Source organism: Juglans regia, chromosome 14 (genome assembly GCF_001411555.2).
Source record: "Juglans regia cultivar Chandler chromosome 14, Walnut 2.0, whole genome shotgun sequence".
Lineage (NCBI taxonomy): Eukaryota > Viridiplantae > Streptophyta > Magnoliopsida > Fagales > Juglandaceae > Juglans > Juglans regia.
In genome coordinates, this window is record NC_049914.1 from 15924099 (window position 1) to 15941771 (window position 17673).

Below are 17673 nucleotides of genomic sequence, written 5' to 3' on the forward strand. Positions count from 1 at the left end.
ATTAAATCAAAATTTTTCTTCTACTACACTCATAACATATTCTTAAGAATAATCATGTTTTGAATCATGAACAAAAGTCATCAAAATCACTAAAACCATACTTGAACTTTTTGGTTTCTCTTCTAAGTTCAAAACAGAATTTTGTTTCTAACTTGTTTTGATCAACCTCTTGATCCATGACTTATAAAGAAGTGATCTTCAAACCAAAACATCACATGGTTCAAAAAGGTGTCCTAAAACAGATCCAAGCTTCAAACTCAAGATCACATGGGTAAACATCAACCAAAACATAAATTTAGCCAAGAACATCATCACTTTGGCCTAACCGAATATCTCCTTCCATAAAATTTCATATGTTCGAAACTAACATCAAATATCTTCAAAATAACATTCTAACATGTATATAAGATGCTTAGGATCTTCCAATAAAAATATCAAAGCCATTGGAATAAGATTAAACCATAAAAGATTTAAACTTTCTCAAAACAGAAACTGTTTTTCCTCTTCCAGTTTCTAAGTTTCTAGACCTAAGAAAATATTTCACCAAAACTTTTAATCATGCGACAAATCCTCAACCAATAATCATATACAACATGTACTCCATAAAAATTTCGGACCAAGATCTATTCATTAGCTTGGTCAAAAACTCCAAAATATAACACACTCTCCAGTTTATCGCCCAGAATGACCCTTCCGGGGTCTAAACAACTTTTGACCAATCAAATGATCTCCAAATGGAACGAATAAGTTATCCACGTAAACTAGACTCTAAAAGAAAGAAATTTCATGAAGGAATATTTGCGAGAAAACACTTACAAAATCTTCGAAATAGGCGTTCAAAAGAGGTATGAAAAACTGTCCGAGAGTGTCTTTTGTGTTCTATGAAGGAAAAGTGTAAAGGAGAGCTGCTTTTCGTGGGAAGTGGACTGAAGAGCTTCTTACACAAGCTATGTAAAGTGATAGGACTGAATGAATGGTTGAGTGTTGGCCTTTTCTTCTCATAAAAATCAGACCAAGATCTTTTCTCAAGGTGGAGTGTGAGAGTGAAAGAGTGAGGTGGCCCTTTTGCTTTGTCTTTCTAGAACCTTCTAGGACCTTCTTGTACAGATCTGGCCAGCCAAGTGGGGGTGCAAAACTTAGCCATGAAGCAATCCTATGGTGACCAAATTCGTGGGCCTTAAAGGGCCTAAACCGAATGGGCCTAAAATTTGGGGTTTAAAGAGGGTTTGGGTTGCTATCAAGCCCAAATCCAATATCACTTGGTCCAATCAATTTTTCAAGGTTAACAAGGTTGGATAATGATGTTCTAACACAAATTTGAAGGATTAATAGCATGTGGAAGTGATTTAATCAAGTGATTAAACACAATACTAGAAATCGGATTAGAAAGGGTTTAGAGGCCAACTTTAGGGTTTTGGGGAAACCGTTTAGGGTTTCGATTTCAACAAAGCTTTTGGGCTTTCAATTGGATTCCCACCATTTAGGGTTTCACTAGGATTGAAAACCTCTTTGATCTGGCACAATTTGGTTCAGCAGATGAAACAAGGTTTTGCTTAAGTGGCATAATCTCACACCTTGATTCCTTCAAATCCAACAAACATCCCTCATGGTGCCAAGTGTCTAATATTATTCACCAAGTGTGGCTAAGATCTTGCCAAGTGTCCAAATAAAACTTCTCTAATCCAATTTGGACATTCCACACTGTGATTTCGAAACACTGCAATAGGTGCGCTTACCGAGGTTACTATTCACTTCGAAAAAGTGAATCATAAACTTAACACTAAAAATTCCTAAATATTCATATTAACCTACAGTGAAAATATTATACCGAAATTCAACCTCGATGTGCCCCTAAAAATAATTTCACAATTCTCAACAGACGTTTCGTCCGGAATTATGAAAATAGGATATTGTGCCATAAAATCCTAAATAATCCACTGAGTCTAATGGCGTAGACCATAAAGCATTCTGACACTTCTAACCACCTCAAATAAATAAAACTCATATTTCTAGCAGCATAGTGAGTGATAACACTGACTATGTTGACAGACTAAAACTTATGCAATAGGTCGATTCGTAAAAACTTATGGGGTTTTCACGAGAGTCCTAAAGTCAAAAGAAATTCCGCCAATGAATTTCTAGCGGGCTGTTACAAGGAGTATGTGTGAAGTAGCAGAACAAATATAAGAGTGTGCAGCATAAATATGACTGAGAAATGTCATCAAGTGACATGACTATTGACAGTCGTGCTTGTGATGGGTGAAGTAGCGGAACAAGTGTAAGAGTACGCAGCGGAAGCATGACTGGGCAACTTCACTAGGTGACGTGGTTACTGATAGTCATGCTTATGATGGGTGAGGAGTTAGTGTAGAAATGATGTAGCAGGATAGTGATGAGATGTCACGATGCGATATGAGTACGTGAGGAACTGTACTCATGATGAGTTAAGGGCTGATGTAAGAATGACGTAATGGGATGTCAGGTAATATGACAAGGTCATGTTGTAGCTTAGGTGTAATCTTGAGCTATATGCATGACATAAGGCGTAGTTGTGAATGGAGTCTTGTCGTGTTAAGTGTTGGGATGAATTGTCAAAAGGGATGGGTAGCGTGAAGAGTCATGCTAGCCGGGTTAAGAGAAGGTTCATATCGGTGAATGGTGCTTGTTTATACAAGGAGGTGATCAACGTGTCATATGTTGATCTTAGGTGATAAAGGGGTAAGGTACATGTGTAATCTGGTTAGACACATGTACCGGACAGATTCACCATATGTAATGGGTAATCTATCATTAGCACAGTTACATGGTGCTTAAGCCTTAGAGTTGGCTTATAGCCTTGTGGCTTGTATGGATGGGAATGAGGATTCAGTGTGGGCTAAGGTGCATGAAGGTAGTCACAGGTGTATTGTTAGGATTGGGGTGCATGATTCCATCGGTTAGAATCATGAGTCGAATGTGGTTAGTAAGAAGAGTAAGACGAACGTCTTAGTGTCTTAATCCTAAGGTGAATCATGGGTTCACTTTAGTGGATGAGCACTCGAGGCAAGACTTTGAGTTGGAAGATGTGGTGACTGTAAGTGGTCAGCATAGTAAAGAGCACGTAAGTGCACGAGATAGAAGGAGAGTGTTCTAAGTGATGTGTAGTTCTATTTCTAGTTTAAGTTGCTTATGCATTAGATAGAAAATGACGCTAAGGTATATGTATGCATGTAGGTTGCCATCTGACAAGCACATGAATGGACTGCATGACATGCAAATAGCATGGAGTCCAGGTAAGTATTACGTTCGTACTCTTCTAGAGTTTTCTAGAATATAAAGAAACGAAAAAGAAACACTCTCTCTTTACGATGCATTACTAAACGACATGAAAGAAAATGCTAAGTATTCAAAGGTATAAGTATGTACAACCCCTCCTTGGCAGCCCCTATTTACGTATCCAAAGTATTAATTGTATGCATGTGAATGGATGACTATACGATGTATCTATTGTATGTAATTTCTAAGAAAATCCATAAAATGCATGAAAATGCATGAAAGGCATGAAAACGGATGCTTTTATGAATCCTACGAACCGACGCTTTCATGTTCGCCATGAGGTGATGCTTATGGACGCCATGAAAGACGACGTTCAAGGTGATGCTTATGGATGCCATGAAAGCCGATGTTTAAGCAAATGTGTGACGCCCTCAAATTCCGCTTGGGATCGGACGGACATTCGAAGCGTCGAGACATGGAACACAAGGTTACCTGCCCCCGTTCATGACATATAAGATACAATATTCGTAGCGGATAATTTTTTTCTTCAACAATACTATGCACCAAACCGAAATATCCCAAATACTTAAAACATACTTCATACATAATGACGTATTAAACAACTAAGATCACAACACTAGTCCAAAATGGTTGTGATCAAAAGAATGTTGGAGATTAAACACCACAAATACGAGTAGTAATGAGGTAACTACTGTACTACCATTTATGTCATACCATTGTTTAGCTGATCATTTCCAGTTGGTCAATTCTCGATTCTCCTTCTGATCTTGTAACAAAATCTACCATTCGGGGGGAATGGTAGTTGGGACTACCACAGTGAGATTTGATTACAAATCTCAGCAAGTTAATAGGAAACTTCCACACAGGTTAATGATGTATGCATGGCAGTAAAAGCATGAATGCATAATTAAATCATAAGTAATCATAGCATAACTTGATATACAACATAACATAACTGGCATAACTTAAACTGAAATTGAAGCTTAGCATGAACGTGACTTGAAACATAACATGGACTTGAAACATAGCATGAACGTGAGCTTGAAACATAACATGGACTTGAAATATAACATGAACGTGAACATGCATAATTTGAACATGAACTTGAAACATAACATGAACCTTAGCATGATATAACATAAATGTGAACTTGAAACATAATGTAAACGTGAACATAACATAACATGAACTTGAAACATATTATTGTCTCATGGGATTATCACGATTGCGTGAACGTAAACTTGAATATAACATAACGTGAAACATGACTTGAATGTGAAATGCATGAACTTGGAATCTTATTCAATAGACTTAATCATTAAAGTGAGCATATGGGTGCTACACAAGTCCCCTTGAGCCGTGTGTCCCTGCCGATTACAGCATCATATCACAAGTTTCTATACCAACTGTGAGTGCGTTAATACGTACTCCACAGTTGTTGTGGCCCCACGTATTATACGTGTCACAATTGCTGTGTCTCACGTAGTGTATGCTCCACAGTTGTTGTGGCCTCATGACTTATTTGTTTGTGCCACACTTGCTGCGGACACACGTAACATAATGTGTGGCACCATCGGCGTTAGTGTCTGGCATGCTCCGGTGACCAGCTAATTAGGCCTCATTCGCAACCTATTGATTGTACTTCATCAACCTAGGGAATTTCACACCTATTTACATAATCCAACGTGAACAAAGGAATTCCACTAGGATATTACCCCTTCCTAGCGCTTAGGGTCGTGATTGACATGAATAATCTAACTGGCATATATGATATTTCGTAACGTGACGTGACATGAACGTAACATAAAAGACAAGTCCTGACATAGCATAACGTGACATGAACTAAGACGATAGACATGACATACTTCGAGACATAAATGTAACAGAGAACATTTCATAACATGGCATACATGTAACATGCAACATTTCGTAACACGGCATACCATATAACAGACAACATTTCTTAACATGGTATAACTTGTGACAGTGAATATTACGTGACATGAAATACATGTAACATATGGCATACTTAACTTAACATGACATACTTGCAATGTATAGCAATACGTGACATAATATCTTCTGTAACAGATGAATAATTCATGATAGAATAAATTCTGTGTAACAGATAAATATATAATGACTTGGCATGGTACATATGATAACATGCTTACATAGACTTTAGTTTCCTTACTTATCACTCATACACATTAAACTAATAGTAAGTTAAAAGCTAACTTATCCCAATCTTCACGCTTTGAGACAAAACTCAAGTGCGATCACGAGAAACTGAAAGTAGTGATTTCTAAAAGTTAGAACTTAATCACTAACAAATAGGAATATGGAGAAATATCAACTTAGAGTAAAATTACCATTTTACCCTCTACATGTCAAAAAATGACCATTTTACCCTCTACGTGTCGAAAAATGACCATTTCACCCATAACTTAAGGATTTTGCATCCTAACTCCAAAAATCACCAAAATTTACATACCTTATGTAAATTTTGTCGTAAGCTCAAATATCAGTTCGAAAAAGTTTAAAACTACACACAACCATCAAAACTCTATATGCCCGAAACTTACAAGGCTATTTCCTTTGATTTTTGTTGTAATTCTTTCAAATCTCAAAACTCATGATTAAATCAAAATTTTTCTTCTACTATACTCATAACATATTCCTAAGGATAATCATGTTTTGAATCATGAATAAAAGTGATATGAACCCGCGAAAATGGAATCCCTTGAACCCGCGGGTCAATTTCAAAACTCCCCAAGAAAGCCAAAATCAAGCCAATGGATGGAGAACCTAGACCCGATGAGAACTCGTTTCAAGAACCTAGATTATATTAAAATCTAGACCCGTTGAATAACATGTCTCAAGAACCCAGATTACAAAGGAGGAACGCCACAAAGGTTGTGATTTACCTTTGATAAGTTCAAAAGTTCAATTAAGAACAAGAGGAGTAAAACTCAACTCACAACGAACAAATTCATCGAATTTATTAAACTTTTGAAAATGAGGCTACAAAGAGTATTTAAACCAAAACCTAATTAAAACCCTAACTAAAATAAAGTCCCTTTTACCCAAAACACCTCAGGATGAACAGTGCCCCTGCTACAGTGTCACTACAGTAACCTCTTGAAACCCTAGTTCAATAATAATAACTTTCTCAACATGCCCTTGCATAGGTCCCCTTAAGTCCTTCCCGTAATAATTCCAATTATTCTAAACTAATAAATAAGTCATTTAAATGAATTAAATAAATTGAAAGCCTTCAAGTGCCCAAAGCCTTTAAGTCATGTTGTTGCCCTTTCCATAGCTTATCAAATGAATCAAAACTGAATCTTCATCCTTTAAGTCCTTGAACTTGTAATTGACTCATCTAGAACTTGCAACATATCTTTAAGATTAGGCCCAACTTGGTTCCCATAAAAAAGTCATCAAAATCACTAAAACCATACTTGAACTTTTTGGTCTTTCTTCTAAGTTCAAAACAGAATTTTGTTTCTAACTTGTTTTGATCAACCTCTTGATCCATGACTTATAAAGAAGTGATCTTCAAACCAAAACATCACATGGTTTAAAAAAGTGTCCTAAAACAGATCCAAGCTTCAAACTCAAGATCACATGGTTAAACATCACCCAAAACATAAATTTAGCCAAGAACATCATCACCTTGGCCTAACCAAATATCTCAATGCATAAAATTTCATATCTTCGAAACTAACATCAAATATCTTCAAAATAACATTATAACATGTATATAAGATGCTTAGGATCTTCCAATAAAAATATCAAAGCCATTGGAATAAGATTAAACCATAAAATATTTAAACTTTCTCAAAACAGAAACTGTTTTTCCTCTTCCAGTTTCTAAGTTTCTAGACCTAAAAAAATATTTCACCAAAACTTTTAATCATGCAACAAATCCTCAACCAATAATCGTATACACATGTTAACAGTATTCCTTAAGAATTTCGGACCAAGATCTATTCATTAGCTTGGTCAAAAACTCCAAAATATAACACACTCTCCAGTTTATTGCCCAGAATGATCTTTCTGGGGTCTAAACAACTTTTGACCAATCAAATGATTTCCAAATGGAACAAATAAGATATCCACGTAAACAAGACTCTAAAAGAAACAACTTTAATGAAGGACACTTTGCGAGAAAACACTTACAAAAGCTTCGAAACAGGGGTTGAAAATAGGTACGAAAAACTGTCCGAGAGTGTCTTTTGTGTTCTATGAAGGAAAAATGTAAAGGAGAGTTGCTTTCCGTAGGAAGTGGACTGGAAAGCCTCTTACACAAGTTATGGAAAGTGATAAGACTGAAGGAAAGGTTGAGTGTTGGCCTTTTCTTCTCATAAAAATCAGTCAAAGATCTTTTCTCAAGGTGGAGTGTAAGAGTGAAAGAGTGAGGTGGCCCTTTAGCTTTGTATTTCAAGAACCTTCTAGGCCCTTCTTTGCAAAGATCTGGACAGCCAAGTGGGGGTACAAAACTTAGCCATGAAACACTGCTAATGTGGTCAATTTCGTGGGCCTTAATGGGCCTAAACCGAATGGGCCTAAATTTTGGGGTTTAAAGAGGGTTTGAGTTGCTATCAAGCCCAAATCCAATATCACTTGGTCCAATTAATTTTTCAAGGTTAACAAGGTTGGATAATAATGTTCTAACACAAATTTGAAGAATTAATAGCATGTGGAAGTGATTTAATCAAGTGATTAAACACAATGCTAGAAATCAAATTAGAAAATGTTTAGAGGCCAACTTTAGGGTTTTAGGGAAACCGTTTAGGGTTCCGATTTCAACAATGTTTTCGGGCTTTCAATTGGATTCCCACCATTTAAGGTTTTACTAGGATTGAAGTCCTCTTTGATCTGGCACAATTTGGTTGACCAGATGAAACAAAATTTTACTTAAGTGGCATGATTTCACAGCTTGACTCCTTCAAATCCATCAAACGCTCCTCATGGTGCCAAGTGTCTAATATTATTCACTAAGTGTGGCTAAGATCTTGCCAAGTGTCTAAATAAAATTTCTCTAATCTAATTTGGACATTCCACACTGTGATTTTGAAACACTGTAATTGGTGCGCTTATCGAGGTTACTATTCACTCCGAAAAAGTGAATCATAAAGTTAACACTAAAAATTCCTAAATATTCATATTAACCTACAGTGAAAATCTTTTACCAAAATTCAACCTCGAAGTGCCCCTAAAAATAATTTCACAATTTCCAACAGACGTTTCGTCTAGAATTATGAAAATAAACTTATTGTGCCATAAAATCCTAAATAATCCACTAAGTCTAATGGCGTAGACCATAACGCATTCTGATACTTCTAACTATCTCAAATAAATAAAACTCATATTTTTAGCACCATAGTGAGTGATAACACTGACTATGTTAACAGACTAAAACCAATGCAATTGGTCGATTCATAAAAACTTATGGGATTTTCACGAGATTCCTAAAGTCAATAGAAATTCCACCAATGAATTTCTAGTGGACTGTTACAAAATGTATGTTCTTAAACGACGTTTCCCATGAGCGAATTGTTAAATAAATGATGGAATTGAAATGAACTGAAAAAAGAAAAGACGATTTTCGAGCTTACACCCCAAACGATGTTTTTCTCATGAAAATGAATGTTTTCTCATGAAAGGAATGTTAAAGGAAAGAAAGAACTGAATGAAAGCTCCAGCTCTCTAGAGCTGGCATGAATGAATGAATGAAAGCATGAAATGTATGAAAATACGTAACGGCCACATGAATGAATGAAAAGGGTACCAATGAATGGGCAGATTGTAATGCCGAGTAAGTAGTACTAGTAGTGCACCCAGTGCTGCCCCTGACTGAAAAGGGATTCCCAACCCGTGGCCACGGGAGGAGTCCAGGTCCAAAGGAAGACTGCTAACCCCAGTGTGTACTGGCCTATGAAAGTGATAAGATAAATGGATGAATGCATGTATGTATGAATGCACGAATGCACGTATTCTTGAAGAAATGAAGGCATTGAAGAAAACCCCATCCAATCATGTTTTCAAATGAATGCACGTAAGCACGTATGCATGCATGTAATAGTAGTATGTATGAATGATGAATGCATGAATGAAAACCTATGTTGTTATATTTTAACTGTATGAAGTAATGCTTATGAGTCTTCGACTCATTTTAGTTTGTATGCATGTCCCTCCCCTCACAGGAACTGCATGATCAGGACGGACACGGCCCATGGAGAAGAACACGGAAGTCTAGGCATGAGTTTTAAATGTATGAGAGGCCTTTTTATTTCAAGATTTATGTTTTCTGCTGTAAACCTCTTTTATTGTCAAAGCACATTTTAATTTATAAACGTGGAGTCTTGCACCCTGGGTATGCAAGTAAAAGGTTTTAAATCGAACGGTAATTCCCGTCATCCTTTATAAAAATATTTTGTAAAAAGTCCCACCACAAGGACGGGCGTTACAGAAAAGCTCCAACCTATTAACTTTGCCACTTTACACTCATTTGGTTTTCTACTAAGGAATAGCAAAGTTCTAAAAATAAGACATGCTCCAATTGGCCCAATGATGAGGCATACATACCACAAGGTCATGGTAGTACCATTGAAGGCCCACGATTGAAAAACTCCGACATCATAACTTTGCTACTTTGGACTCAATTGGTTCTCTTTTATGCAAGTGCAAAGTGGTAAAAATAAGACGTGCTCAGATTAGCCCGGGGATGGGGGACTCAATTGGTTCTCTTTTATGCAAGTGCAAAGTGGTAAAAATAAGATGGGCTCAGATTAGCCTAGGGATGGGGCATACATATTATAAGGTCTTGGTATTACCATAGGATGCCCGCGATTGAAAAACTTCATTCTCATAACTTTGCCACTGTGAACTCAATTGGTTCTCTACTAAGTAAGAGCAAAGTGGTAAACATGGGAGGTGCTCCGATTGGCTCGGGGATGGGACATTCATACCATAAGGTCATGGTATTACCATGGGTAGCCGTGATTGAAAAACTCCAACCTCATAACTTTGCCACTTTGCACTCAACTGGTTCTCTACCAAGCAAGGGCAAAGTGGTAAAAATAAAAGGTGCACTAATTGGCCTGGGGATGGGGCATACTTACCTCAAAGTCGTGGTATTTCCATGGAAAGCCTGTGATTGAAAAACTCTAACATCATAACTTTGTCACTTTGCAGTCAATTGGGTTTTGTGAAAATCCGAAACATGGCAAAATTACATTCGTAATTAATTTCATTGCCTTAGTATTATTTTAGGGCCATGAGAATAGATCTAGTTGGATATAGGCCTTGGATTTGTAGTTAGCAACCCAAGCCCAAGAGAAGGCCAACCAAGCCCATGTATATTCGGCCACCATAAGAAACCCAAGCCAAAAAACCCTAGAAACGTATGGCCCATGACCAAAAGCCATTGCTACTAGTGCCATGTGTCATGCATGCATAGCATTCTATATCTGGATGTGTTTGGGAAGCCAAGGGAAGGCATGCACTCCAACCCTAGCTTGGTTGCCACATGTCTTGCATACAAGAGACCTTCTAGAGGAAAGGATGAGGAAATGACCTAGAGGAGGCCAATAGACATTCGGCAAACTCACCCAACACGCCTACACCATGCCACTTGGCAAGAGTTTGAGTTCCAAGATTGATTTGCATAGGGAAGCCCAAGGGACAAAGAGAGGGTTCGGTTTCCTACACCACACGCCCACCCAAGAGTTTTCTTAAGACCTTGCCACTTGTCAACCATGCAAGGAGTTTCTAGAAGGAATAGGAAGGGACAATTACACAAAATGACCACCCTACCCTCATATTTTTGGCCACTACACCCAAAGGCACACTCACACATGCCACTTGTCACCTTAGGGTTACCAAAGGGATCCTTGGTAAGTGAAAAGACTCCTAGGGGCACTAGAAGATGAAGAATCACCATGGGAATTGGGGAAGGAGGTGGCCGGCTAGGGCAAGCACACGCCTATGCCATGAGTCACACAATAAGACGTGCTCCAATTGGCCCAGTGATGAGGCATACATACCGAAAGGTCATGGTTGTACCATTGAAAGCCCAGGAGCGAAAACTCTGCCGTCATAACTTTACCACTTTGGACTCAATTGGTTCTCTTCTAAGCAAGGGCAAAGTGCTAAAAATAAGAGGTGCTCCGATTGGCTCGGGGATGGGGCATACATACCATAAGGTCATGGTATTACCATGGGAAGCTCACGATTGAAAAACTCCAACCTCATAACTTTGTCACTTTGCACTCAATTGGTTCTTCACTGAGTAAAGACAAAGTGCTAAAAATAAGAGGTGCTCCAATTGGCTCGGGGATGGGGCATCCATACCATAAGGTCATGATATTACCATGGGAAGCCAGCAATTGAAAAACTCCAACATCATAACATTTCCACTTTGCACTCAATTGGTTCTCTACTAAGCGAGGGCAAAGTGGTAATGTGAGAACCAAGACTTTCTAGGCTTTTTGTGCAAATATTTTTTTTAACATACCATGAGAGTTTCGGCCTTCATAGGAAATTAGAGTTTAAAGCCCAATGGAACTAGAACTCAAGCCCAAGTCAAGTTCTTACATGCCACTTGTCATCAAATGGAGCTTATGCTTAGGACTTGATGAATCTAGATGGAAATGAGGGAAGAGAGGTGAGAAGGACCTAGGGTTCGACCTTGCACGCCTACAAAGGAGATCAACCATCTTCTTACCATGTGTCATGCATGCAAGGAGGTTTACTTGTGGGAAGAGATTTTGTGACACTTGTCATTATGGGAGAGAGAGTTTCTAGAAGGAGAATGATGAGGTTATGGAAAAGTGGAGGCTAGGGAAAGCCAAGAGGCCTTGCACGGCAACCATAGGAAAAAGGGAAGAAAACATTCTTGTTTTTTTCATGCATGCAAAGAAGGTAAGAGAAGTTGTTGCCTTGGGAAGAGGCAAAATCCAATTGGGAATGAAGGAGCCACACGCCTAGGAGGGTTTCTAGAAGGAAATCTTGGTGGAAATCCTTGAGATGGATGGCTAGGGCAAGGGAGTTTGTGCATGCTTTTGACCAATCACATGCTTGTCCAAACGTTTGGTGAAAGAAGATCTTCTTGGGAAGATAGGAAAGTTTCGGTAGCCACCATACACACACACTCCTGACAAGCCACTTGGCACACATGCACACATGTAGGAGATTGAGGAAGATTTCTAGCTTGACAAAGACCATTTAGCCACAAGATTCATTGAACCAAGACATGAAGTGAAGGGGCAAAATAGGAAGGAAGTTTCGGTTTGAGGAAAGAGGCGCCACTTGTCCAAAAGGTCATATTGTGTTTCCAACACAATCGAATGATGAGAAAGAGGAAGACGCCTTAGAGTGGGATGCCACTTGGCATCCATGCAATGAGCTTGGCTCATGCAAGAAGCTTTTGTGTCTATAAAAGGGAGAGGAACCGAAAACCCTAAGTCCTTTAGTCATTCTGTGATTTGCTCTTGAGGTGTTCGGCCACCACTTTTCTCTCCAACTTTCTATCACTTTCTCACCATCCAAACATTCTCCACAATATTCTTTTCTCAACCAAACATCATTTTGAGAATAAGCAAAGCTAGAAGATATTTCCAAAAGGAGAGTCATAGAAGGTATGAAGTCAACATCATCCTCCCAACACACACACACACGCATGCATGGTTTTAAAGGGGTGGAGTTTTGGTTCCAGCAAGTTCATCTAGAACTCATGCTCACACACACATTTGAGCTTGAAGGAGTTAGCTCATGTTTTGAGAGGTTTTTTCCATATGAACCTATGTTTTTATGCACATGGATAGATTAGGGTTTTTTTTTTTCAAAAGAGATGGATTCAACCCTACTTGCTTTAAGCTCATAAGCATGTTATTTTGATGAAAGAGTGTTGCGGCCTTAGTGATTATTTTGAGTTAGGGTTTAGTTGTATAAGATTCTGACTTGAGGGAATGGAGGTCCGAATATTTGTGAGTCTTTTCTTGGAAGAATATGTCAAGAGCACAACACTTAATCCCACGGGTTAGGGTTTTTCTTGAATGATGAACGTAACAATTACTATATGTATTTTCAGCTTGCTTGCTATCTTTTACGGATTTTTTGTAAGTAAACTTCTAATTTGTACGTGGATATTTTATGTATATGTCATGTGAACTTGTTGATTGTTCATTTTTATGTGAATGTTTATGACATTGATGTTTCCTCCATGTGATATAATCTCTTCTTAGCATGATTATCTAATGTATGAATAAAATGGCCTATGGAATGTATTCATGTTATGAAAATGGAATAAGAAGCCATCTTGGGGTTTGGATTGCACAATGTTTGTTTTGTATATGAGTGTTTGTTACTTGACCAAATCTAGTATGGGACTAAGTTCAAAAAAATATTCGTCTATGATCACTGAGGTGTTTCGGCCACCCATGAGTATTCACTGTTAAAGGTTTTGCTTAACACATTAGAAGAATCTAAGTTCATGAAAATTGATTGGAATGCATGTTTTCAACTTAAGGGTCTCAGCTATTACTATGGATGAGGTATGATCATTTGGTGATTAAGGTTTAATGGGCTAAGACTGATTCTCGAATGTGCTAGGGTTTACATGTTTCGGCCTCTACATGGTAAATATTGAATGTTTGATTCTTCATTGATGTTCAATGCCCTAGAAATTTTTACAAAGGAACATGTTCGCATGTTCTAATATTTTCAAGCCGTAACGCGAAATGTATTGGAATTGCATGTTGAATGTCATATGGTTATGATGAAGTATTTGGCATTGTATGTGTCTCATGAAAGTTCTAAGTGTCATTGTCATGTCACATGCATTGGGATTGTGAAAATCATTTGAACAGAAAAAGAGTTTTCTTAAAGCTTTTATCACGACCCCAAGGGCTAGGGCGGGGAAATGTCCTAGTGGAACTCTTCTATCCACTCAGGAGTGTTTAAAATGGAGTGGTAACACCTAGGTCGACAAAGTATGGTCGACAGATCTCGAATGGTTCCTAAAAGAAAATGATACCAAAGTGGGATCACACCTAAAGCTAGTGAGTGCACCACAGTGAAGACGAAGTGAACTGCCATATATAAAAGATTAAAAGTAAAACGTAGTCACCTTGGTCAAAGTGGCCAATGGTTGATGCGGTAACTAGTCAGGAACACACGGTGCATAAGAGAGCCGTGAGGTATTTATTTATATGTTAAAAGTCAAGAAATGCCTCGAGCTCAAAGCTATGTTATATGATCAAGAACTGAGTTTACAAGTATGTTAATTGAACAAGTATGAAATGAAGAAAGAATGTTTTATGAAAGAAAATGTTATGAAAGTAATGATTTACACGATGTCTTTTGAAAAGTCAAATGCATAAGTAAAGTCTCATGTCCATGCATTCATTTTTAAGTTTGCTTACATATGCTTACGATATCTTTTACATGTTATTTGTTTACTTACTGAAATTTCTCGAAATCTCACTGTTGTAATTTCCACTATCATTCCCCTACTCGAAATGCTAGAAGTTGTGCCAGGTACACAAGGCCCTAAGATATGGACGGGATTTGTGAGATAGTGGAGGATGAGTTTACGATGGAGTCTCGTCATCATTCCACCCTAGAATTGCTTAAGGTTACAGCTCAGCGACTCAAGAAAATTTTGGCAAACCTCAATGAGTCAAATGTTGGGATTTCATACTTGGATCCTAATAGGGTGTTGAGATTTAAGAACGATATGAACTTTGTGCCAAAAACTCCTTTGTAGAAGCTAAGGAAGTCGCTATTGAGTTGGGATTGCTGGATGTAGACCCTCGAATGACTAGGGGAGTGTTCTTAAGTTTGTTTGAGGACGAAACTGACCCACGCCACTTTTGGGAAATGACACTTTTGATAATTGGACGTATTGGTCCAGTGTTTTGGGAGTCCTTTTAGAAACTCTTAACTACTTTTAATGACTCTTATGGTATGAAGTGATGGGGTTTTACATTCTTCGACACCATGACTATTGTTCTATTATTTGACCTAAGTTGACTTTCTGTTGTGATATACTGCATACTGCTAGTTATTATTAGGTGCATTGCATCTTATTTGTCATGTACGAGAGGTATGTAACCTTGTGTTGCATGTCCCGGTATTTCAATTTCCATCAAATCCCAACCGGGGGCTAGGGGCGCCACAAGTAAGAATAAGAGGTACTTCAATTGGCCCGGGGATGCGTTATACCTACCATAAGGTCATGATATTACCATGGGAAGCCTGTGATTGAAAAACTCCAACCTCATAACTTTACCACATTGCACTCAATTGGTTCTCCACTAAGCAGCCCAACTAGAAGACTACACGATAAAGACGGGGTGAAGTGGAAGAATAAAAAAGCCATGCGGGGTAAAACGCGACTACAAAGCAGATAGAAAAATAAAAAGAATCAGCGCAAGAAGAATGCGGAGAATGTTGGCCTCATTAAAAAAAGTCGCTAAGGACCCAGGAGAACTGATACATGATATAGGCTGACGAAAATGGTGCGAACAGGAAACCTTAGGAAAGCGGGATCATCAGGCGTAGGCCGGGCACTGGCAGGGTGGACCGTAAATCACTTGTGGCAAATCCTCATGGCCAAACCCCCCCCCCCCCTTGGTGGCCACAAATGAAAAAAGAACGAAACAACGGAAAAAGAATGCGCGAAGACACATAACCAGATATAGACTACAAGAGGTAATATTATTAATCGACAGCCGCAACACATGGTCACAGAATTACGAAGAGCCAAGTACATCATAAAACAACTAGTGCAACGATGTGGGACTTAAGCAGAAGGGTACGATAGAAAATTGGGAAGGTACCGTCGAGTAAAATTGCATGGAGGTCCCAAGGGGAAGGCCACCCTATGACTAGTAGGGTAGTCAGGAATCCTATAATTCCTTGTGAAGAACCCCCCTAGGTCATGAAAAAAAAGGGAAGAGAAAGAGAAAAGAAGAATGTGCAAAGACAACTGGACAGGTGCAACAACATGTAAGGCGATATCATTAATCATAATAAGTTACAATATAAAGCCGCTGAGTTACGAGGAGCAAGTTGCAGCATAAAGCCGCAAAACTACAAGGGCAAGTTACAACATAAAGCTGCAGAGTTACAAATAATAAGTCACAACATGAAATCGTAGAGCAGCGAGGAGCCAAATGCAATACAAGGCAACTCATCACAATTGAGCCCGATCAAATCATATTCCGTGGAAGCGGCAGACAAAGATCTCCATCACTACGATGTGTCAATAACGCCCAAGGTTACATTTAAAAAATCAACAAGGATGTACTAAGGCAACTAATTGAGTCGTACGGTGATAGCAATCACCCAGGAGCCGCCTGAAACCACGTACTGGTTGAGGAAAGGTATGAGAAACTATTAGAGGAGGTGAAGATGGCGAACATGAATGGCCTCGAAGATGAGCTCAATAAGCAAAAGGGCGAGAACGAGAAGCGGGAGAGGAGGCTTAGGACAACAACAGCAGAGAAGAGCAAGAAGATTTGCCCAGAAAAAGTTGTGAAAGGGAGCCTTGGGGCAACAACAGTAGAGAAGAGCAAGAAGATCTACTCAGAAAGAGCCGCACAGCTTGCAGCAGAGGAAAGTCTACCCTCAACAGGCAAGATCATTCCCTGCAGGACCATCACTGAGGGCGCTCGAAACCAGACCCTTCCCGAGAAAGATCCCCCATGCACAGGACCCTGAGGTCGCACTGAGGGTTCTGAAGAATGTGAGTCTTCATCCGCTCTAAGCCATCAGTATAGCCAAAGCACCATGCGTCATCACGAACACCATGGACATATGACAACTCCTCCCGTAGACTACAGACGGTGGCTTCACGAGCTTCTAGAACCTGCCTGGCCTCTTCTTGGGTGGCCTCCCAGTCCCTCATTCACTTCCTTTCCTCCTCCAGGGCTTTCTTCTTCTCCATCAGTCTCGTTGGTACCTTCGAACCACTTCGCCAACCACTAGTTCATCCAATTGTTGGAGTCCCACCACTGGTGCAGCTCCCGGTTCTCAAGCTGCAGCCACTCAAGCTCTAACTGGCAGTTGTTAAGGGACCGCTGCAACACGTCCCTCGCTTCAGAAGCAAGTGAGGCCTCGATGCAAAGAGCTCCAACTTCGCCCTGGGATCTCGACAAGCCGGTAAGGGCCTCCTCGGCCTCTTCCTTCTGCTTTTGCTCCTTCGCCGCACAGTCTAAGGCCAACTACGCCAGTGCACGGAGTGCCTAGTTCTCGCTCATCACCTCCCTCCTCTTGGCCGTCCACGATGAAGGCCACCTGACACTCCAACTCCTGTCACCCATGTTCGAATCAAGATCAAGAAAGGAAACAAATAAAGAGTTTGAGAAGTTTGTAAATAAAGAT